Consider the following 24033-nt stretch of genomic DNA (forward strand, 5'->3'; position numbering starts at 1 on the left):
ACTCTTTTTTGCAGGACAAGACTTTGCAAATGCCAAATGTTCGAAACTCCCACACCTATAACATTTGGGAGATTCAATACTGTGCTTAGGCTTTGCCCATGTTTCGCTTTTTTGTTTAAAATTACCGGTTCTTTTTGAACTAGCATCTACTTTAGCCACAACATCTTTGCTGACATTTTCAGATTTTAAAGCACTTGCACATCTACTGGATGACTCAGCTTTACGAACTAAGGCTAGGATATCTTCTAAACAAGCATCCCCATTCATCCAAAGACGTTCCTGAATTGCAGGATTATTAGCGTGCATTACCACCTGGTCACGAATTAAGTCCTCAAGTAAACCGCCAAAGGCGCAATCATCACCCATTTTTCTCAACTCACCAACGTAGTCATCCACAGACTCATTTTTAGATTGTTTCCTTTGGTAAAATTTGTAACGCGTGATACCCATACAAACCTTCGGGGAGAAATATTTGTCTAAATTGGATAGAGCCACAGTGAATACATTACTATCACCTCCCCCCACAATAGGCTTGTTCATTTGGTTATAGCATTTAAGACCTTTTGGACCCAATGAGTGTAAAAGAATACGTTTCTTTTGATCAGCAGACATTTTCCCATCAGAATCTACAGTGTCAATATAATTGAGAAAGTAGTCCTTCCATTCTAGCCATTTTAGCGTTGGTTCAGAACCTTTACACCAGAATTCCTGAGGATTACTTAGAGAAAATGTTTGTTGACTCATGTTGGTGTGAAGTAAGGCAAAAAAAAAAAAATGAGTTAAATGATATGAAAGAATATTGCAAAGGAAAGTTATCCGTAAGGAGTACAGTTTGGTGGAATTGTTCAGTGAAAACAGGATCTTTCTACACACTGTCCGCTCTTCACCACCATAAAGTGAAGAAATTGCAGAAATTCTTGAAAATGTCTCCAAATTAGGCAAAACGTTCAGTTCGAGGCTTAAAGCAGCGATTACCTGTGACCGCGATGAAAATCCGACTTGTGGGTGTCGAAATAGGTAAAAGAATCAAAAAAAAAACGTCTTCCGTTTTTTTTCCGTTTGACGAGTAGGCCTGCCCAATCCAAAATGGCCGCCACGCACCGTGTGATGCGTCACGTTCTGAGTGAACGTATGACGTTACAGAGATGCAACGCGAGTAGGAGCGAGAACCTCCAAGCTTGAAGACACGCGCGTTAGAAGCGCGTAATGAAAAGCAACGGTAAGCGCTCGAGCGCGGTGTAGCAGCGCATCCAAGATATCCAAAATAAGGATTGGAATTACAGTTTTAGCAAAAAATAAAGCGTCGCTCACCAGGCTTGTTGTGCGCAAGAATAATTATTGTCCTCCAAGCGTTGTTGCAGTGAAGTAACGTCGTCTCTGCTCCACTTGTGGTCTCGACCATTAAGGAGGTCGGAATTACCTTGAAAGCGGTTCACAGGTTAAAAAAAATCATCCCGATCGTCGCCAATTGTTGAATTGATGAACCACACATGGAATAGGTGGAAAGTAGATTTAATGCATACAGCAGAGCAGGTACACAGCCAGACAGGTTAGCAGTCAGGAGTAACTGACTACCTTGGAATACAGCACATAGAAACACTCTAAGCAGAATGTAGAACGAGCATGGTTAAAGCAACATGACATAATTACACAACATAACAGGGGAGCATGTACATTTAAAAAAAACGCTTCCCACAGATTGATATTTCAACACGCTCTAAGATGATCCCTATTAAACGTACCCCCGTACCTGTATTAGTCTTCGGGGAGTGTGAGATTTTACTGCTTCCAAATACTGCTAATCCTATTTTCTTCGGGTCAATCTACGGGAAAACCAAACCTGATTAGTTGCCACAATCTATTACTTTATACTGTCAGCATAGCGGCCAGTGAATTCCTCGCCATGTGCCTCACCTATGTTTTCTCTGCCAATGCCTCCACTTACATCCTTAGTATACTTGTGGCCAAAACGGGGATAATTTCTGTGCACCTCGCGGTCCAAAAGCGCAAGACCATGGACTTGTATTCTGCGCATTAACACTCATGAACCCGAAAGTAGTTACCCATCTCTTCCGGTTTGACGACAAATACGGCCTCGGCCTCATGGGAAGTGTAGTCTTTCCCACCCGCTTGGCTGCGATATTAGTTATGTGGCCTCATTAAGTGCCCTCATGAAAAAGCGACTTGCTGCAAGGCTTTTGTGGCATATCAATGGCGGCGGGCATCATCTTGCTGCCATATTTGGGGTGGAGTTCTATTGTGTATTCTCTACGATCAAACACATTTGTGCAATAACCAAAACATTTATTGAAAAGTCTATAGGTTGGATAACGCTAATCTATAACATATTTTTTGGCGTGTCAACTTAACTTCATGCACGCTTTTCCTATATATTTCAGCAACATTTGTATAAACAGCAGGAGAAAGGACCATTAGGAGTTTAGTCCATTTTCTCGCAAAATTCTGAATCTGTCTTATGATCTTATGCTCTTGACAACTCTGACATTTCATTAAGGCCTGTTAGAACACTATCGAACTTCATTATTAGCTATGCTTCTTTGGCCAGCAATAAGCAATCAATGTCTGTTGTGATTTTGGATGTGTGCAGTGATACTAGTATGGTCCATTTAAAGTCCAGTTCAGAGTGACCTTCCTTTATGAAATGGTCGGCCATCGGGCCGTGCTCACTTTCTTTTTAATTCTTGACCGATGTTGGGTTATTCTCTAGTTAATTTGCTGGTTTGTTTTCCCTATATAGATTTTACTACAGGGGCAAATCACAGCATAAATGACATTTTTTGTCTTGCAGTTAGTGAAAGTTGTGTGTTTCCATTTAACATTTTGATGTGTGAATTCTACCACTTCAATTGTGGATTTGCACGCTATTCAATGACCTAAAGGGCCTCATCTTGCGGTATGTCCGTGTAGAGGGAGGTGACATCAAAAGTCACCATCCACTGTTCTTGATCGTCAAATTCCACACCTTCTATCTTTTCAATGAAAAGTGCATCATTTTGGCAAAAACCTATGTTTATTAAATCTAGTAAATATTGGCTTGTGTCAAAATACATGGGTGGAAGCAGGGCAATTCCTGAGCTCCAGATATTTAATGCCTCCCTATGCATAGCAACGCAAGGTACTGTTATGCCCTGCTTTGCTATACCTTTTTTTACAATGCTATGCAATGTCACACAAATCAGGCTTTGCGTAGTTTTGTAAGTTCCAAAATAGATTTTGTGTCAGGCTGCATCAAACAAGTGATGCAACTGTAAAGCAACATCTTAGTAAATCTGGGCAAGTGAACACCTGGCAATTTCTTATTTGTGTAGTATGCTAGTTGAGCATCACTAGGAGTATCGACCAGCGAGTTGATAGAGTGGTGGGGCATGGGAGTGGGGAACGGGGACGTGGGGGAAGTGGGGGATGACGGAGACATTTCTTTATTTTAAATCACCTGCTAGCTGCATCGCCCTCTTCTCTTCTCAAGGCACAGGCTCCCAGAGTTCAAGTTAGCCAATCCAGACACTGCATTCATGCTGCTGAAAGCACCATCAGGATTGGCCTGAGCACTGATGATTTGTGCTCCCACACAGACTGGGATCCGGTGCCTGCTCTCTCAAACGTGCAATGCAGCTGGGGTTGTAGAGAACTTCACTGCACATGTGGGTTTGGCTGGCCACAGACAGACGGCCAAACCCACATGCACAGTGAACACAGTGCCCAACACTCACCCTCCATCCTGTCACCCCCGCCCCCAAGCCTCTGCTCGAGAGAAAAATAACACGATAAGTAACAAGAGTTTATTATCAATTTATTTTTCTGGTTGCTGGCGGGGGGGTGGCGTGTCTCCGCCATACCACAAGATCCGCTGCACCCATTCTTCCACACACCCAACATGTACATTATGCCTCTAAACAAGATGTGGTGGGAGATGGTGTCGAAGGCAGCTGAACGTTTAGGTCTTGGCCCAGCAGCCATGTGTGCAATGAACAGTGTGCTTGCTGCAGGTGTGCCAAATTAACTGGTATGATATAATCACACAAACGAGGTGAAACAACTGCACAGAAAAACTGTTCTGTTAAGCATGGAATAATTGTAATGTAGAGGAAAACAACCCATATTTAAATCAGTCACATGCTCAAACGAATTTAAAGATACAGCGATTATAATTGTAAAGCTGATGAGAAGAGCGCCTGCACTAATTCTTTAAACAAAGAGAAAAAAATCTGGATTTGATGTTTTTTCCACGTGCAGTATTTTAACAGCTGGAACATGGATTTCTATGTTTAAAATAGAAGAGATTTATTTCAAATCAGAAAAGCTCATTTGGAAGATCACAAACAAATCAGGATTTAGACGCATATTTTATTCCTACGGAGTGCTTTAGGGTTCATTTCAAGATAAGCACCAATTTGCTATTGTTTTCTTTGAATGGTTGTGTAGGCAATGTTTCCTTGAATTTGACTGGTGTCGAGCCATATGAAATGATTCGGTTTAATAGAACGTGCGTGTGTCACCGACAGTCCCTGTGCCCTGCAGCCTACAGTGAAACACAAATGACATAGGGTAAATAACCATTTTAAGACTTCTGGGTCTCTAAGGCAAGGTCAGAAATAATTATAATGTTTTTTATGGATGTTGTTGGCAGAAAGGATAGAGAAGCTGTAAACCGAAAGGACTAATATGGACTGGGAATTTATTTAAACCTAAAGATGTTTTTTTTGTTTCTGTACTATTGGCAATGCGTTCACAAGTAAATAAGGAGGCAGTGTGGCAATGCCCTACTGAAGCAGATTGTGTGCCATTCAAATGCCAAATGACATTATTAATAGTAAGCCTTTATGCATGTGACTTATAAAACACTAATCTGCCTACAAAGCAATAAAGGACTGTATATAAGTTGGAAATTCACATAGGGAATGATGGCTCAGGGAAGATACAGCAGTTGGTTTACAGCAGAGGGGGAAAGGAAGCTAGGAAAGAGGGCCAGGGCAAAGATGAGAGGGTAAGGCTCTTTGTTGGAGTCAGGCAGTGAAGGGATAGGTTATTGCTTCTGCCACAACAAGATCTCAGCCATCTACGAAAACCTCAAACCCCAATGCCCACTGCTGATAGTATGAGCCTGCACACACCCTAGCCCACAAACTCCAAACACCTGCTCATCGGTTGAGACCCTCTCACAACTCAAGCCACAATCTCCATCATGGATTCCGTACACTCTGGAGCACCCACAGACCCATGTCCCCACCACATCTTCAACCTTGAGAGCAAGACGATTGGTGACAAGGTACAAAAAAGTCCTGAACACCTCCATCACCTCGGCCTCCTTCCCTGAGGACTGGAAATATGTTGAAGTGTGGTCCCTCCTGAAGAAACCATCAGCCGAACCAACAGAACTGAAGAACTACCGGCCCATCTCCCTGCTCCCTATTCAGCAAATGTTCTTGAAAAGGCAATCAACCAGCATCTTACCAAACACCCGGAACACAACAACATCCTGGACCCCTCTCAATGTGGATGCTGAGTCAACTACAGAATTGAGACAGCCCTCATTGCGCCACTGACAACATCGGGGGCCCTCCTGGACAGGGGCGACATGGCAGCCCTCATCCTCCTAGACCTGCCAGCTGCCTTGAACACCATCTACTGATAAACAGACTCCACCACATCGAAATCCAGGGAGACGCCCTCAAATGGATTGCCTCATACCACACTGGAAGAACCTAAAGAATTTGTCTCCCACGGTTCACCTCGGAACCCAAGCAGATCATCTCCAGCGTCCTCCAAGAATCATCCCTCAGCCCCACCCTCTACAATACATACACGACCCCCCTGGCCATCACTGTCAAGTCGCATAGACTCAACATCATCTCTTTCGTGGATGACACCCAGTGCATCCTCTCGCTGTCAGAGACCCCTCGACCAACAGAGCCAACTTCCACAGATGTATGATGAAGGTCACCAACTGGAAGAAGGACAACTGTCTCAAGCTCAACACGAACACGATTGAAGTCCTCATCTTTGGAAAAAATACAACATAGAATGATGTATTGTGGCGTTCTGAACTCGGCCCATTCCCCCCTACAACAGAACATACATCATCTTAGACAGCAAGTTATCTATGAAGAAAAAGGGTAACCGCAGTCTCATCTGCCCACTTTCACACCTTATGCATGCTCCGCAAGATCTTTATGTGACTCCCAGTCAACACCAGAAGGACCATCAAACAATCCCTCATCACCAGCAGGCTGGACTACGGGAACACACTCTATGTAGGAATCACCACACGCCTCCTAAAGAGACTACAGACAATACAAAACTCAGTGGCAACAACCATTCTCGACCCCCCCAAAGATGGACCCATATCACACTGCACCTCAAGAAGCTACACTGGCTCCCGATCTAAAGAGATGTCAATTCAAGATGTGGACCCACGCATACAAAGCCCTAGAGAATGAAGGACCAGCTTAGATTAACAAACTAATTGCCTTTCACTAACTGACCATACACCTTTGATCCGTCTCCCTCTTCCTTGTAGACAGCCGCAGGATTCGCTGAGCCAACAGCAGAGGACACTACTTCTCTCACCTAGTGGCCAAAGCCTGGAACAATCTTCCCCTGAACCTTAGGACCACCTCATCACTCTGGGAATTCAGGAAAGGACTCAAGACCTGGCTGTTCAAATGAACAGAGCACTGAAAAGCAGCTAACAACTCCAGTGCCTTAAGACCCTCCCGGATGATTTGCCATGTTTGATAAATCCTGATTGATGGCTTGGAGTTGACTCATAAGGGATAATCATAAAATCGGGACCATACAGTGTGATTAAATGTTGCTCAAAGAGATGGCTATTCAGCTCCTTGTGAAAGTAGATAATCGGCACAGCCTATTGGAGATGGACAGAGAATGTGTTCCGGTTCATCAAAGCATACCAGTAGACCACCTGGCAACTTTTCTTCGTATTGCACCTCCTAATTTGCTCTTTGCTGCTGCATCTCATGCATGGGCCTTCATGCATCTTAATCTTGATAACCGCTTACAGCGGTAGGAAGCAGCAGTAAGCGTTCATAAGTGTGGGAAGTAGGCAACAAATGTGTATTTCAAGACAGAAAGAAACAATGTATCTACTTTCTCATAAAAAAGATCATCCTAACATTTATAAGAAAAAAAGTATCATCTTCTTATTGCTAATCTGGTTTTAGTAGAGATTTTACTACTATTGTGGTTGGGAATGTGTTCCATATACATAACTGCAGACAATTGACCTCATGTTGCAGCGTAGAAGTGAGACTGTCCAGCCTTCCTAATCACTTTGATGTTTAAGGTCATGTGGGTTGTTTTCAACAATGTGGTGAATCAAAAGGAGACTAGCTCATGTATTATAAAGTTTAACAAAAGTAAAGGACTCAAGTATGTTTCGTCAGGGGGTAGGAGCACTTGGTTAGTGTGCTCATGAAGCCCTCACCCACCAACCTAGTTGTTGGCATGCTTCATCATCGGGCCCACCCAGTGACACCTAGCGTGTGCTTAAAAAAAAAAAATGTGTATGTGATTACACTAGTGGGTGTGTAATTCAGACTATGTGTATACACGCCCTAAAGTGTTTTTCTATGTGTGAGAGGGGGATTTTTTTTAATATTAGTCCTGAAGAAAGCCAGCATATTCATAAGGCACTGGCTGAAACATGTTGACCTACCAATGGATGTGGGAGGTCGTAACTCGCCTCTAACATCCAACAGCCTTATTTTTAACCGCTGACGGTGGCCCAGGTATTAAAGTTTAATTTACCTTCGGGTACTGGGACCCCAGCCAAGCCGTTTTAAATCACCTTCATAACACTCTTCACCGCACACTCAGCGACATACCTGCTCCGCTGTAATCAGGCGTTGAAGCACACCTGGGACACGCTAGGTGTCACTGGGTGGGCCCGATGATGAAGCATGCCACCAACTAGGTTGGTGGGTGAGGGCTTCATGAGCACACTAACCAGGTGCTCCTACCCCCTGACGAAACATACTTGAGTCCTTTACTTTTGTTAAACTTTATAATATATGAGCTAGTCTCCTTTTGATTCACCATATATAAACCACGGGGATAAGGACTAGCTTTCTGGTCCTCTCTCTCTCTCTTGATACACAATCATTGTTTTCAACAATGCCTTGCAGCGATGTGGAGAAAACCCACCTTTTCTGCATGACCACCCTGGTTTTTAACCTTTTCAGACCATCGGTTTGGCTGATTGTGGGACACTGTGCATGTGCTCTAGCCCTAAAATATATTTTTAAATTGGTTTCACCCGAATGGGCTATAAAGCCTCAGTAGATGGTGTAAAAAATGCACAAGTTGATTCGGATTTAAATTAGGCGTAAGTGGAATGTTTCATTCCGCTCGTGGAATTGGCGGACTTTTGGTCACTCTGCTTTATGCTTTAATGCAAAGTTCCTGCCAAATTCCGCCAGTCACCTAATGGCAGAATTTTTCTCCTGAGATGCTCCAGACAATGTGAGCTGGAGAATGCGAGTGAGATGTTGCGTCCCCTAGCGCACACTGAGTTTTTATGTACCTCCGCAGAGTGAAACTCCATAAAATCCACCCACCCATAATTTAAATGTCATTTGTGAGCTGAAGTTTATATTTACACCACCCACATATATGACAAAGACATGGCTGCTGGGAGCCCCAGTGTGTCATAGGTAGGCTATAATGTAAGGTTGTATAGTGATATATGGCAAAGAAAATGTGCCGTAGTCATGTTGAAAAAATATTTTGTATATTAATAGGCCACTTTTAAAGAATGACAGGCTGAGTGGTCAATATATAAAAAGTGACACAGTATATATTTGAAAATGAATGACCTCACAGTGACTGAATGTCTAAAATCTGTTTCCACTGTGTAAATTAATCTAGATTGTTCACAAGACAGGCCTAGACGTGATTAAAATATTTATTTCACATCTCCATTCAGAAAAATGCTGGCCAAAATAATTTGAAGTGATCTTGTACCTATGCTGCTAAATCTACTTTATTAGTGAAATTAGATTTTTGATAACGTCAGCGTAAAAGTAACATACTTCGGTCTTCCTGAGCCATAGGTTGCTTAAGAAAGTTCTGCCACTGCAGAAGACTATCCACATTCTTTGCTTGAGTTAACAACTCTGACAATAGGATAATAGCCTGTTCATTAGGCCAAAAAAGGCAAGGAAGTTGTCATAATACATATAATTTGTCCTGTGAATTCAAAGTGCATATTCAAGTTATTGTGACAATATTTAGTAGTGAAAGTAAAATCGAGGTGGGCTGCCTTCTTTTCAATTTTGTGAGTTTTATGCACGATTTCTAATGATTCACAAATTATACAGAAACGTTGCTGTAATATGTTTGGCTGATAAACAGGTGGGTTTCCACATTTCTGACAAGTTGCGCTTTTTGAGCGATCTTGCAGAGGGACAACTGCTGGTTTCCCACAGCAAATCATGGTCATTCAGCAGAGCCAGACAAGAATAGAGAGTGTAGGTTAGCAAAACGCTGCTATAAATGCAGAATCAACACTTATCCTTTCACTTAAATGCTTGATCCTAAAAGCTTTTAATGCTCACAATCTGCAGCTGAAACACGCACATTTTGATACGTGCATTTTTGCTAATGGATGCATGGCTCCATTCAAATACATATGTATCATAATCAGCAACTAACACTAACTAAATTTCCTAGCTCCCTCGTCGAACAAATCTAGGTCAAAACTCAGTTGTCTTTTATTCAAGTCCTGCAAAAGCATTTTATATGCCCAGAAATTATTAATCCACCAAAAGATCTGGTGAAGCTTTAAAACATCCTCTCAATCCCAAATTATTCTCCTACACTAAGGATTCAATTTCCCACCAAATCCATCTTTTAAAATAGTATGTCTCAACTTGCAAAAATTAGTGCTCCTAAATACCACATGCCATCACCAAATTAAGGAGAGTGTAGCACTATACAACGCAGATTTTACACCGCGATTCATTCGCAACATAGTTGTTATAATGACTGAGTTGTTACAACGCAGTTGCGTTGCAACGCAAGTCGTTACAATGACTTGCGCTAAATGGTGCGCCGGACTTAGGAATAATAGGATTTACTATTACAATTCCAGTGTGTGCAACATTAGGGAAGGTGTTGGAATAGTAAATCATACTATTCCTTAGTCTAGACCGCCATCTAGCACAAGTTGTTGTGACAACTTGCGTTGTAATGGCACTGCGGTGTAACAACGCAGTCGTTGTAACGACCGCATTGTGAATGTATCGCGGTGTAAAATCCGCAATGTAAAGGTTGTTTCCCAATTAAGGACTGATTTTAATCAACCTAGGTGCAGGGCCACCAAAGAAAAGCAGCAACTTATGACACAAACGCTATCCCAAAAGAAGGGGCGTATTTTTGTTCTACAATCACAATATAACCAGTCCTATTTCTTGTTTTTAACAACGTTACATATTCCTGGAATGGATTCACATCTCGTTTCTGTGCACCATTTCTGTTAACATTGCCATATTATTTTTTTTTTAGAACCGATGAGACGCCGAGAGAACTTAGTGAAATGAAAGACTCGCAGTGCTGAGTCTGGATGGGCTTTTTCTGTCATGCTTTGTCTTTGAAAAAAATTGAATTATTGAACTGTATTATCTGGTAATTTAGGGGCAAATCCGATGAGCTCCTAATGCCACCGGAGAGTCACTTTTTCTGATGCTCCAGTGGCGTTGCGCCATTCCCCATATTGTGACACAAAGCCACGTAAAATGGCTTTGCGACACCTAATAAATATACCTCTTTCCACGGCAGTCTACTGCAGCAAACGTGCAAGCAATGGATGTTGCTGTTTGCATTCCACCGCAGTATCCATTGCTTTTCTATGCTGCTCCAGATTTACAAGGCTTAGGCAGCGCCAAAAACTAATGCCAGGGAATACCTGGTCTTAGAATAGCAATATGCAAACAGAAAATGGAAGGTGCACACAATTAGAGTCAAAAAAGGCAGTAATATGTTAAATATCTACTTCTTTATTTAGTGGTATTCATTAGACATAGGCACAGCCAACGCGTTTCGTTCCATTTGCCTTTAAGGAACTTCGTCAGGGCAAAGAGATATGATGTATAATTCAGTGCTGTCATCAATATTAGACAAGGGAAGGGCCAAATGAAGAGGCGTGTCCGCCACCACTCTGGATAGTAGTACGGTGTTCGTGGCAATAACTCCGGGACGCCACGAAAAACAGATTTACGGGACGGAAGCACCTTATCAGAGGTGCTCCGTGGTTATTGCCACGAACACCGTACTACTATACAGAGTGGTGGCGGACACGCCTCTTCATTTAGCCCTTCCCGGAGAACAAGGTTTAGAGAAATAAAGAGAACTTCCCCACGGGACCCACTAGACCTCCCGTGGAGTGACAATTCAGCTATACTCTCCATCTGATCCTTTATTTAACACCAGTCAGCCTTGGCGTACTTGGAATACATCTATAGGATCGCAACTGGACTCTTCTCACTCAGTGATGACACCGTCTCTACAGGTCACATTATTTTGACCCACAATTGGTAGCTGTTCTGTTTGATCCTCATATCCTTGTCTAATATTGATGACAGCACTGAATTATACATCATATCTCTTTGCCCTGACGAAGTTCCTTAAAGGCAAATGGAACGAAACGCGTTGGCTGTGCCTATGTCTAATGAATACCACTAAATAAAGAAGAAGATATTTAACATATTACTGCCTTTTTTGACTCTAATTGTGTGCACCTTCCAATTTCTGTTTGCATATTTCTGATTTATACACCTATTGGTAGCAGGTGTAGGAAGTAGTTTGCACCACCCTAAATTGTGAACTATAGGATCTTGAGTGCTTGACCCGGTCTGCTGCCTTGGTCTTTTGGAATTCTTAGAATAGCAATATGAGGAGAAATTATTAATTTCTGCAGCACACATAGAACGAGCAAATCGCCATTATTGATTGCACATAAACAATCAACCCTGCAACTTGGAGCAAGGGTACCTGCACTGGCGCTATGCAGCTTTTTTGCTGCCAGCGCTTGGGGAAATGTAGGGTTGTGCCGTATTTTTGTAAATACAGCGCAACTGTGCATTTAAAAAATTTCAGATGGTGGCGTTGCCTAATTTGGCATTACACAGCGTTCTGGCATTTTCTTCTAAATACACCCCTAGTTTTGTAAATCAGAAGTTACAGCCCATAAAAGAACCCCTTCTAATATTTGTTGATATTAGGAGTTGAAATTAATGTTATGGTTATTAGTTATACTTTTTTTTATCCTTCTTATTGTCTTTTTTGTTATTTTTTATTGTTGTTTATTTTTCAATTTTCAGAGGTTTCTTCATCATCATAGTTGTCGCCTTGTTGTATTTGTAATGGTGATATGACTGCAGAAGTGGCACGCGTGCACAGACTCTTTTCAGCCCTGTTGTGCCATTTCTTTCGCGGAAGGCCTGTTGGTAGTGAGTGAAGGGGCAGAGATACGTTTTACTGAAAGCTGAGTCAGCATTTATTGAATTGTGAGCGGTTGGGGTCTGGCCACCAGACTTCACTCAGTACCTTCATGTCCCATCTGACTTCACAAGCATATTTGTTTGTGAAAAACCTCAGTTTCCATGAGGCTTCTCAACATTGGCTAATTTGGATATCGCAAGAGCTGCATATTTTTTAGCATGATATGTCATTGTACATAACTACCCTGCTGGGTGCACATCATGCTCTGAACATGCTGTTGTGGTGACTATAAATGTGCGTCATATCCTGTTCCAGGTCATAGCTTTCCGCAAACTAGTCCCTCCTTCATCGGTGTGGTACTCTATCATTGATCCAAACATTTGAAGCAAATGGAAATTTAGAAGGTTAAATTAAAGAGGGAAGACTTGATTCACAAAGTATATTTTCCATTGGTTTAATGCAATTTTATGATTATATTTCTTTGCCCAAAGCGGTTTTATGCCCGTAAGAGAACAGCAAGAAATATAATTTAAAGGGGAACTTCAATGCACCTTTATTAAGTATTAAATAATGACGTGGAGTACTCATACCAATGCGTCCACATAAGGTATCAAGGTTATGCAGCACCTTTCCCATGGAACTATGCAAGTGAACAGCAAGGAGAGGAAAATGGGAGCTTCCAAGAAGTAACTTTCATCAAGATGGAAAAATGTACATGATTGAGTGCTTTTTTGTGGATATACATTGGACCTTCTCCTTTAAATTTTCCTAATGATCAGACTTGCTCTTTTGCTAATGCCCCACATTTTAACCTGTTCATTTTTCTGCCAGTGCAGTGAAAAGCACACACTCCCTGACTCTAGAGGCAACTAATTCCAGGTGTTGTTCATTAACATGTAGATAACCCAATTACCTGCAATTAGAATATATAACATTTAAATGTGTTCCTGTAACACCTTCACATATAAGAAATGGCATTTTGATTTCGCACGGTTCTATATTTTAAAGCATCTGATAAGACCCAGTGCCTTAATTATAATAATGCCTGAAGGTTTCTTTTCACTTCCAAGATATGTGGAAACAGACCCATAATAAATTAGATGGATACAAAGAAGTTTTATCGGTATTAACAAACGGTAATTTTATTCGAACACCGGTTTTATTGGAAGCAAGATTCCCAAAGTGATATTGACTACATCAAGCATGATCATTTGTATCAGATGCAATCAGCTGCTGCTGCTGCTTTTAATTGAGCAAATCCTGAAAGCCATGAATAATACAGCATAACATTGCAGAGATTATGTTTCAGTCTATTAATGAAGAGAGGGTATTCAAGTTTATAGTTTAGTTAAGTTTTACTATATTTACTCCTGGACAGATCCACTGGCTTTCTCTTTTGGCAACCATTACAACACAACATTTGGACGAGGCAATAGGTTGGATCCTAGATAAGGTAGACTTCTTGAGTGACTATCCAGCAGCAACAAATACATTTATAAGATCGACTGAGCACTTTGAGACCTTTTATGGCTTTGATGAGTCCACCATGAATGACAAATAAGAGTGCCTGAATCTGCATGGCCTACATGGAGATGGTGGCAGGAGGCACTTTATTGAATTTAGCTATGAAAGAAGGTGGAAGTCAAATGTTCAATTGTCTAATAAAACGGCGATGAGTGACAGTCCACGACAGTAATGTCAGGAGCATGAACAATCGCTGTGCATTATTTGTTCTGAATTCCATATATCTTGGGGTGGTGCCGGTTTGACAGGGAATACATTGGTCTTACAGGGCTGAAGACCAATCACTTCTGTTCATCCACCACGACCTCTCTTTCGGTGAAAGATGCATTTGACATTACCTGCCCTCTAGAAATCAAATGCAGTGGTTTGTAAGAGCATTTTTCATCGAGGGGTATATTTATGAAAGGAGTTGTGTCTCTCTTGTACCACGTCTGAAGCACATCCAAAATGCAATTTATGAAGCCATGCAAGGCCTGGCCCTGAGTCGCTTCATAAATATGGAGGAACACAACACAGCGTAGTTCACTGCATTGTGTTACCCTGTCCTGGGATGGCATTCCATGGGCACTGCGTGGGTGTTCCCACGCAACGCCCATGTTTTTGATGTATTCAGAGATCTACCAAAAGTGGTAGACCTGTGGATGCACCAGAAAGATATGCCATCTCAAGGGAGGTGCACTAAGGTGTAATATCTTTATTTCAGCACACATAGAAAGAAGAATATGCCTCTAAGGATTGTTTTTGTGTAGAAAGGTGCCCCTTCCTGCACAAAAATAATCCTGTATGCAACACAGGCACCTTTACATCCTGGTGCAAGGGTGCCTGCATGTATGTCAGGCAGCCAAAATAGCACCAGCACAGGGACAAAGGCAGGATTGGGCTGTATTCTTTTAGATGCGGTGTATTCCTGCCCTTTTTCTGTCATGCAGCACAACAAGGTGACTTTGCTTTGTGATTTCTTTATAAATATGTCCTCCAGTGCTTAGACTTTTCATTACTGGCTCTCATCTCATTACCAACATAGTTTCGACCACAGATTATAGTAACTGCTCTACTACAGATTGAGTCCCGGTTGGTAAGAAACAAGGAACATTTCTGGACTTTATCATAAGGCCGCTTTATAGATTTAGTTGGACAGGTTGGAAACTATAAGAAATGAAATGGAATATCTAGGGCAAGACTCTAACATTTTACATGCCATGTTATTGCCTTTTGTTGACCTCACTTAGGGCCAGATGTAGGTAATCCCAATGTACCTATTCTTAAATACCGAATTTTACTGATTCGGTATTTAAGAATAGGTAAATGGGATGTAGATACATTTTCGGTAAAAATTACATAATCTGTAAGATTCGGTATTTACCGAATCGGTAAATACCGATTCGGTAATTATCATTCATTTCAATGGGCCTGAAGGCCCATAGGAATGAATTGCAATTACCGAATCGGTAATTACCAATTCGGTAAAATGGGGGAAACATTCAAGGGTGCCAGGGTGTCACTTTGACACCCTGTTGCACCTCTGAATCGTGCTTGTGTGCAGATGTGGCACACATACATGCCCTAAGGGCATGTATGTCTGTCACATGGTGCAGTTGCAAATGCACAGATTTGCATTTTCAAAGGTATTCCTTATTTACCACCAACTTATAGTTGATGGTAAATAACGAATCCTAATAAGGGAAAAGCACTCATTTGAGTGCTCCCTACATTGCAAATTTGGTAATTTACCGTTTCGGTATTTTGAGGAATCAGTAATTTACCGATTCCTTAAAATACCAAATGTAAATTACCGAATTTGCAATTTAGGCTACCTACATCCCAAATGCCCAATACCGGTCGGTAACGGCCGAAATTCGGTAATTTCGGCCATCACCGACCGGTATTGGGCCACCTACATCTGGCCCTTAGTCTCAAGGACGTATAGCGCCTGTTTGCTTTTTTTCTTAATTAAAACTTTGCTAGAGAGACTTTGTTCTATTGTCTCTCTCAAGCATTTTTAAATCCAAATTATTAAATACTTTGTATAAGAAATGTCGCTTGACCGAATATTTAAGAGGTAATTTTTATTTACGAGCAATGTTCTTTTAGATTTTGCCTTTCCATGTCTGTGCAACTTCTACATTATAGCAATGTAGATGTTTTGTTGTCTGTGTAGAGTTCAGCACACATGAGCCACTTGTCAGCTATAGGCTAGGTCTTTAGGCTGGCCTTACAATCCTGCTTTTTATAGATATATGGTTGCGGAAGTGATACTTTTCATCTTTTTTAATGTGTTCCTTTGGCATCCAATTTTCACAGATGACATAAAAATGGCTGGCAAATTCCATGAGGTCTACATTAGAGTTAGTGTCAGCTATACACTATTTGAAGACGTCAGCTTCCATTTTAGTAGCATTGTGAGTACCTACTTCCCAGTGATGCTTCTCTGGGAAGTCTACATAAAATTAAGAAGGGTGTTTCCCAATAAGACATTGTACAACACTTCTATCCATGATCTTCAGAAGTGGTTCATACATAACACATGCTTTCAAAAAGTTTGGTTAGTTATCGTGGGTTAAAGCATAATTCCATTCCGAATAATTCCATACCTGACTTTGAACGATTAAAGGACATTGCCTTCATGGTCTAATTAAAGCAGGAAGATGCATCATGAATATGCAGGTATTTTTGGTTGTAGATTATCTCGATCCTTGAATGATGATAATGTTATATTCTAGAAATCAGGTAGAGTCATGTGTGTGACTCGAAGTCACAGAACAGGCTATATACCTCAGTATGATAGTGTCTTATGTTCAGATCAGAGTATGCAAACACCCACAATATGCATGCAAGCGAGCCTGGTAGGTTACTTTGCCTTAGAGCCAATAAGGATCAAAATGCAATAATCTACAGGAATTTTCACTACTGGTTGTCAGACTGCAGGGGGGCCCTCCTTAAGAGACTGTCAGCTGAGTGCCAATTCCGTTGAATTGGAGACAAAGAAAAACACTTAGTTACCTTGTAAGCTGAGAAAGAACACAAGGAACAGATTACAATTCATAGCTTGAAAATGACAGGATGTCTGTGAGATCACAAGCATGGAAATTGTGCTTTCAACCCTTCATCTTCTCCAGTATTGAGTTTCAGTATGTGTGAATATGTGTATTATATTTGTATGTGCCAACCTTGCTAAAAAGCCTGGGGTCACTGTGCAAGGTCAAAGGTGAACATACAGTCAATATGCGATTGCTGAGCTAGGTGGTTTGAGAGCAAGAATAGAATGTTACATCATTGTAATTTCGTGTCCTTAAAGGGGGTGAGACTTTCTCTCTTCTTACACAAAAGAACAGTTGGGGCAGCTCTGATGGATACAGGAATATTGTTCAATGTCCTGGGTGCACAGAGGGAGCAGGTGGGCTGTCTTGATTTTATTTTTTTGCACTTCCTAATCTGAAATCTGATGGTGTTCTGACTGGGCAAGTGGCCAAAGTCAGTGGAGGTGGTGCTTGTCAGCCAGGTAGGCAGGAGTGCAAGTCATGATGGCTTTTTTAGATGATGTTAGTGTTGCATCTGCTAGTTGAAAATATTTCTAAGAGCACAGGGTAATTTCGTAATTGAGCAAAAAGTTGGAAAACAATAGAGCTGGCCTATTTTGTGGGTTCGCTTTCCTATACCCAGATGCATGCGTGATGGTACGACTCACATATATACTAGCGGATATGAAATTGATTTTTTTTTTATTTACCTACTCCACTTTTATAGCATAACAGGAGTGCCCTCACTGTAAAACTCAACAACATGTCTTTGTCTGGCAGGCACAGCACTGCTCGGAGCGCAACCTAAATTCTGGGAGCGTGTAGACACATTGATTATCTTTCAAATCCGAAAAAGCTCCATCGCTCACGGCTGGTACCCCCCAAAGCTGTGTTTTCGAAGCAAACCACAAGACACCGACCAAAACCCACTGATTACCTCTTCCCCACGCGCTAGCCAGGCGCCAGCATTTGTTGATATGAAGATCGAACATAATCTCTGCAGAAGTAGAAATGGCAACACATAGTCCAGGCAATTTCACCTGTTGTCAAAGTTGCGAGAGTGTTTAGTTTCTATCAGCGGATACAGAGCAATGTGCGGCCCATTCTTATCAGTCAGGGAAATGGACTTCTCTAATCAAAAGCTGGGAATAGCACATAGGAAATGTGGTTATTTCTCATAACTTTCAAATAGATGGCTGGTTGTGCCATCTAAATGCTAATTCGGAGTTTCCTATTTGCCAATCAGATTGCAGGTAGCACCTGGGAGCAAGTGGCAAGGGTTCACCAGCTCCTTCTTCATTGCACAGTGTTCTCCCTTTGTTACTGTTTATTAAAACTGGCGTTTGCGCCTGCACTAAATTATGTATTTTTTTTGTCTCGGTAGACCTCACAATGAATCTCATGAAACTGTCCTGATTTTCCAGGGCCGTACGATCCGAAAAACAAAAAAAAAGATGGCAGTGTAATTCTGTAATATCCTATATATTAATGTTCAAAAGTAAAAAAAATAAACAGATGGACTGCCTTACCTCGAGCTGCGGGGAGACAACTGCAATGTCCTCAAACCATCCGTGACAGCTTCTGCTGTCATCACCACTGTATCACTTGTATACAGCAGTGAAGATCTTATGAGCTGGTAATTTTTAAGAACTTTAGGTGTAAAAAGAAAAGTGGCGGATTGATTAGTGTAAGACAGCTGGAAGTTAGCAAAGGGTCGATCTTTTTTTTAAATATATATTTTTTTTACTTTCAAGAAACATTTCTGATCTAAGAGTTGGAAGGGGGTTCTTCTACATGCCCAGTGAACGTGGACAAGCTATTAAGCACTTAATCTTCGGTTTTCTCAAATATATAGTAATGGGTCTACCTTTTAATGTGCGGAGTTATCTTCCCCACCTGCGGAGTCTATTCAATCGTACAGTTACTATTACTATACTATTGTTTGTGAATACCAGAAAAGAGTACACTTACACAAACGTGCACGTTTACCTTTGGGAATAGGAAGTGTAGGGTGGTGAGAAAAAGAAGCAGGAAGAAGAATCTAGACCAGTCACCCTTGGTATTTTGCAGGTATGGCGTGCAGCAGTGCTAGTGGTCAGCTTCTTAAAAGAAAATTAGGCATCTGAACCTATTAAATTTCTTAATGCAAATTAGGGTGAAGCGCCTTAATAAGAGCGTAGGGCATTTTGAAGAAAAGTATTCTGATGTGTTGTTATGCTTAGCCGCAGCACTAAGGGGGCGGGGGGCCGCGCGGCGCTCACACACTGGTGACGGAACCGCTTCGTCACCAGCCTCGAGTGAGCTGTGCTGATGACGGAGCGGTTCCATCATGGCCCGCCCGCTCAATAGAACGCCCAGCGCAGGTGCGGAATCCGCGCTGCGCAGGCGCGTCGGGCAGGCCATGACGGAACCGCTCCGTCATCAGCACAGCGCCACTGCGGCTGATGACGGAGCGGTTCGGTCATCAGCGTCGAAGAGGTTAAAAATTCGAGATACTACCAATACATCTGTTAATTCTGTCTACATTAGTGCTGACTTCTTTACAATATGCATAGGCAAACCAGATTTGTTCTTGGCAAATGCATGATCATGGTAAAACACAGCCACAAAGATGCACTCGAACCCTTCAAGCACACAATAAAAGATCAAGGCACTGGATGTGCCAGAATGTGTAGTCTTTACTGCACAGAAACATAGTGATAGAGCCTGTACAGGCGTGTGGATAATTTGTGAAACTTAGCGCCATCGCAGGAAGAAAAGCAAGGCTGCAGCATGTCCTTGTGAATATGGTGCATCCTTGCATTTCCGAGCGGCGGAGAGAGGTGTTAAATCAAGAAGGCTAACGCCTCACTCCGCCACTCTGTCACTTCCTTGTGAATATCCCCCTTAGTCTTTTTTATGGAGCTCAAACTCTTGCAGTGTAGCAAGGTTGGAAATGTATCCTATCAAAATCAGCCACTGTTGCTCCAGAAGTCTTAGAAGTACAAACATTTTTTGAGTCCAGATTTTTCGGAGATTCCACTGGTCATGATTAAGGCGAAGAACCTCAGGGACGGCAATTAGAAAGAACAAGTCATTCAAGCAGAGGCTTTGGAATTAAAAGTAAATTGTGAAAAAAAGCATTGCTAAATTTCCAGGTGAGGCTTAGGGATACTTAGCTTCTAATCTTTTACACAATCCTCCTGCACTATATTTCTTTTAATTTTTTTCTGCACAACTTAATTCTTCTGCAGGGGAGGTCACATTAAACAACTATTACTGAAGAAAGTTGTAGGAATTCGTGATTTCTTCATTTTTCCTCCCCGTGACTTTGTGTTGTAAGCAAAAAAAAAGAAGAAAAGCAAAGAAGAACAACTAGAATGTGGTTCTCAAAATAGATACCGGAAAGTAGTTTGGGAGTAAACAAACAAAATTAATGTAAAAGACTGCCAATACATTTCTTCGTGAAAAAGAAAATCTGTATGTACTTTTCCACTATTTTGAAGCAAATGATACTTAAGAAGCCACAGAGGATGCCGAAAAGGAAGTATCTGCACCATAAAAAGTGATGTCAGCAAGTTTTAGAAAGCTAGTTTAAAAACAGATTTTAAAATAAACTATTCATTGCCTATGGGCTTGGAAATAACTTTGCTAAGTTCAGTAGAAAATCAAACTTTGATATGTTAACTATTGGGCTAACTACTTCAGAAAATAAAACAATCAGGTTTGTTAAATTTTTAACTAAATCAAACACAATAGATTAAAACAATAGTGGGAATTGTGCAAAGTATTAATTGTAAGGGTCATACCTAAGGAAAGAAGTTTAAGGGAACTGTTTAGGTAAAATACATAAAGTAATGGTTTAGATTAAGGAAAGAATGTTAGGATAATCCCTTCCCTCTTCCGTAATGAAATAATAGCAAAATTAAAAACAAGCATTGGCAATGCCAATGGGTTCGACTTCACAGGAAGGTTGTATGATTATCTGAAGCGTTAAAAGTAAATAGCATGAGAATGGATAGGTATATGTGTGCAAGCAATGAACTGTAGAATAATATTGGAATAGGCTGAAAGGTCCGGTGACTGTTACACAGTCAAGCCAGACATAAACAGCCATGTAAGTCAATGACTGCCTTTCTGACATCTGTGCTGCAGCCAGAAAAAATACCATACATTTTCTAGTTATCTAAGACACTTTCATAGTATTACAATGTCATGTGTGTGCTTCTGAATGTTCAAGCTCAGGCAGCTGGATAAATAAACAAAATAAACAAAGCTGTGTGGAGGGCAAGCACTTTTTTTGTGGAAGCTCACACTTTTGTCCAATCAAAGCATTCAATTCTGGCTCCCAACATGTGGGAACAAAAGTCCCTCTCAAAGACATGCACACATAATTGTCTGGCGACAGCTGTGCTGGTATGATTGCAGATTCTCCCTTGAAATAGATCATTTAAAAGTTTTACTTTCCAGTTCTAAATAAACAATAAAATGCAAACAATATCACACCACTCTTAATCACACCAAGATTATACACCCCTGAATTATCTGAAAAGAGATTAGTCACTTGGAAAAATCCACATGGAACAGTAAAGGTAGAGCATACAGGTGCGCATTAGACATGAAGGATGATCAGAAAGATACAGACTCTGTATTATTGATTTTGCATTCATCCACTGCATCCATCAACACGGTAATACCATTCATCCACTGATTCATTCAATCACTCTCTCATGAGTGAAACAAAAACATCTGTCCCTCATACCTGTTAGCGAGCAAAGAAGCTCTCTTGAAAAAGTCTATTTGGTGTTAGAGAATTTCGCTCATTAGTATGGAAGTTACATTATTGCTTTTTTCTTTTTTTTACTAACAAGTCCGTGTTTTAATTCTACTGTCCATTTCTGTTTCCATCATTGCTATAATGATCTGCCGTTTGATACGTTTCCAATGCCTTTGGAAGGAAATCATATGTCTGCACACGTTCTCTCGACTTGCCCTTGAGACCAAGGTCACCAACCTTTTGCAAAGCCATCATTAGCTTTAAACATGGCGGGAGGACTGGCCCAAAAACATTTTTAGATTCACAGAGTGTGCCAATCCAGGCGAGGGGATGTCGAGGGTCTGCATTCCTCACTGCCCGGCTGAAGGATGCCAATCACACTGCCATGATAATGGCAGGAATTAATGCTTCCTGTCAGGGCCACATGACGGGAAGGGTGGCATGCTGCGAAGTGATTATACAGAGCAGAGTATGGAAAATCAGCTGCGACCGCTCGCTTTTGACATTTTAAAATTACATGTATTATCAGGCCCTCTGCGCTCATCTTGGCTGACATAAGATCCATTATCAGAGGCAGAGCAATCCTGACAGCGCGTGGACATTATTGGAAGAGGTACTTCTGATGGGGCGATGGAGGAGAACAGCTCTGACATTAGTGTGCGCGAAACCATCATAAAACAGAAGTCATTTACTTCCAAGAGCCCTATCTATTCTTCTGACTTTCAGCAGAAGTTTGAGGGCACGGGTTCAGCCTGTGAGAGTTCTGAAGCGGCTTGCAAGCTACTCCAAGAGTTCAGGAAATTGATATATAAAATAATTGAATGCGGACATAAAATTGACAAGCCTTCGCTGCAAGTAGTTCTGTCTCACTTCCTTCTAAGATGTGAAGCACTTTAGACTATGCAGGTCTAAATCACAAACCATTTTCTGTAAGTAGTTTTACTTCAAGCATATGCATGGCTTACTCGTGTATTTTCAGTATCAACACATTCTCACTTGCTGAGTTCTTTTTGGTGAGTATGCAGTCTTACATTTGGAACACATGATTACAGCACACCTACATCTGGAGTGAGACACGACTACTAAAAGAAATAGATTCATGAGTATTTCAGCCACAAAAGCTTCTTTTAGTAGTGCCTGTTTCCACACCCATATTTGATTTACTCGTGAAAACGTTTCCTCATAAAAAAATGTTTTATGATTCACAAAACTTGTAAACTTTTTTCGCTGAGTAAGCCTGAAGCAGGACAAAACTGCTAACAGAAAATGATTTTCTAACCAGGCACTTTAAGGACGGTTTAAAAGAGGTCAGCAAACAATGCATGTAGGGGCAAAAAGCTGGGCGATATTGGAGGCATATCTGCTTACTCCCCTTATAGACCATACAATCCATGTGAAAGTGTTGAATTTCCAAAGAGTGGCTAAGAACTATGTGTTAATATGTGAATGTGTGAATCATCAGTCTAATTTGTAGGATTGTTTTTAAAGTGCAATAGTACCTTCCTAATGGGGGCATCGACCTCCTTAACAATTATAAGTATCGAAAAATATAAACAATTGATTAAAAAGTGTGCCCATGGTCGCAGGCCTTTTATTCTCATTGTTGTTCTAAGTAGGCATCGAAAGTACTACTTTGACAAATAAAAATGTCCAGGTTAAATTCGCGAAGCATTTTCAACAGGAAGTTTAAATGGCAGGCTCAAAAATTGAACTGTACAATTAGAGATCCCATATACTCGCTCATAAAATATGGATCTGTGCATCCTTGCACGCGATCAATGCACTTACTACTGCAAACAACTTGAAGATATGGGGATTTGTACACTCATACCTGCGTCTGAGCAGTAACTAAAGGGATTTTGCAATGGGCAATGCAAATGTGGGGGACACCAAGAAAATTGGTATTACATAGTATATTTGCCAAGAACTTCCCACACTTACTAAACTTCTAAACTAACAATTAACCCATATCAGTGTCAGTGGTGCATTGCGTGTGCCTAAGCCATATTTCAAAGTGAACAAAAAGACGAAAACATTTTTAAACATATATGTGCTAAACTTTAGGCAAGGCTATTTTCACATCTTTTCTTCTTTTAGAGGCGCACATTCAAACAGCGATTCACAAAATATGAATTTGCACTTGTACATTCATTTACTCACACAAAAATTACAGGAATATTTTGTAGTGTTAAATGTGATAAAACGTGCTCATGTTTGTGGGTTGGGGCTATTCTAGTGTGGAGGAACCTTCAAATG

At 41.1% G+C, this 24033-nt stretch overlaps 1 protein-coding gene across 1 annotated transcript in view; it reads left to right on the top strand.

The window, feature by feature from the left end:
• TENM1 (teneurin transmembrane protein 1) overlaps positions 1-24033 on the top strand; it is a 1327579-nt gene that overhangs the window by 268501 nt on the left and 1035045 nt on the right. The gene's annotated exons all lie outside the window — the stretch shown is intronic.

The sequence above is a fragment of the Lissotriton vulgaris genome, chromosome 4_1 (assembly GCF_964263255.1).
Source record: "Lissotriton vulgaris chromosome 4_1, aLisVul1.2, whole genome shotgun sequence".
NCBI lineage: Eukaryota > Metazoa > Chordata > Amphibia > Caudata > Salamandridae > Lissotriton > Lissotriton vulgaris.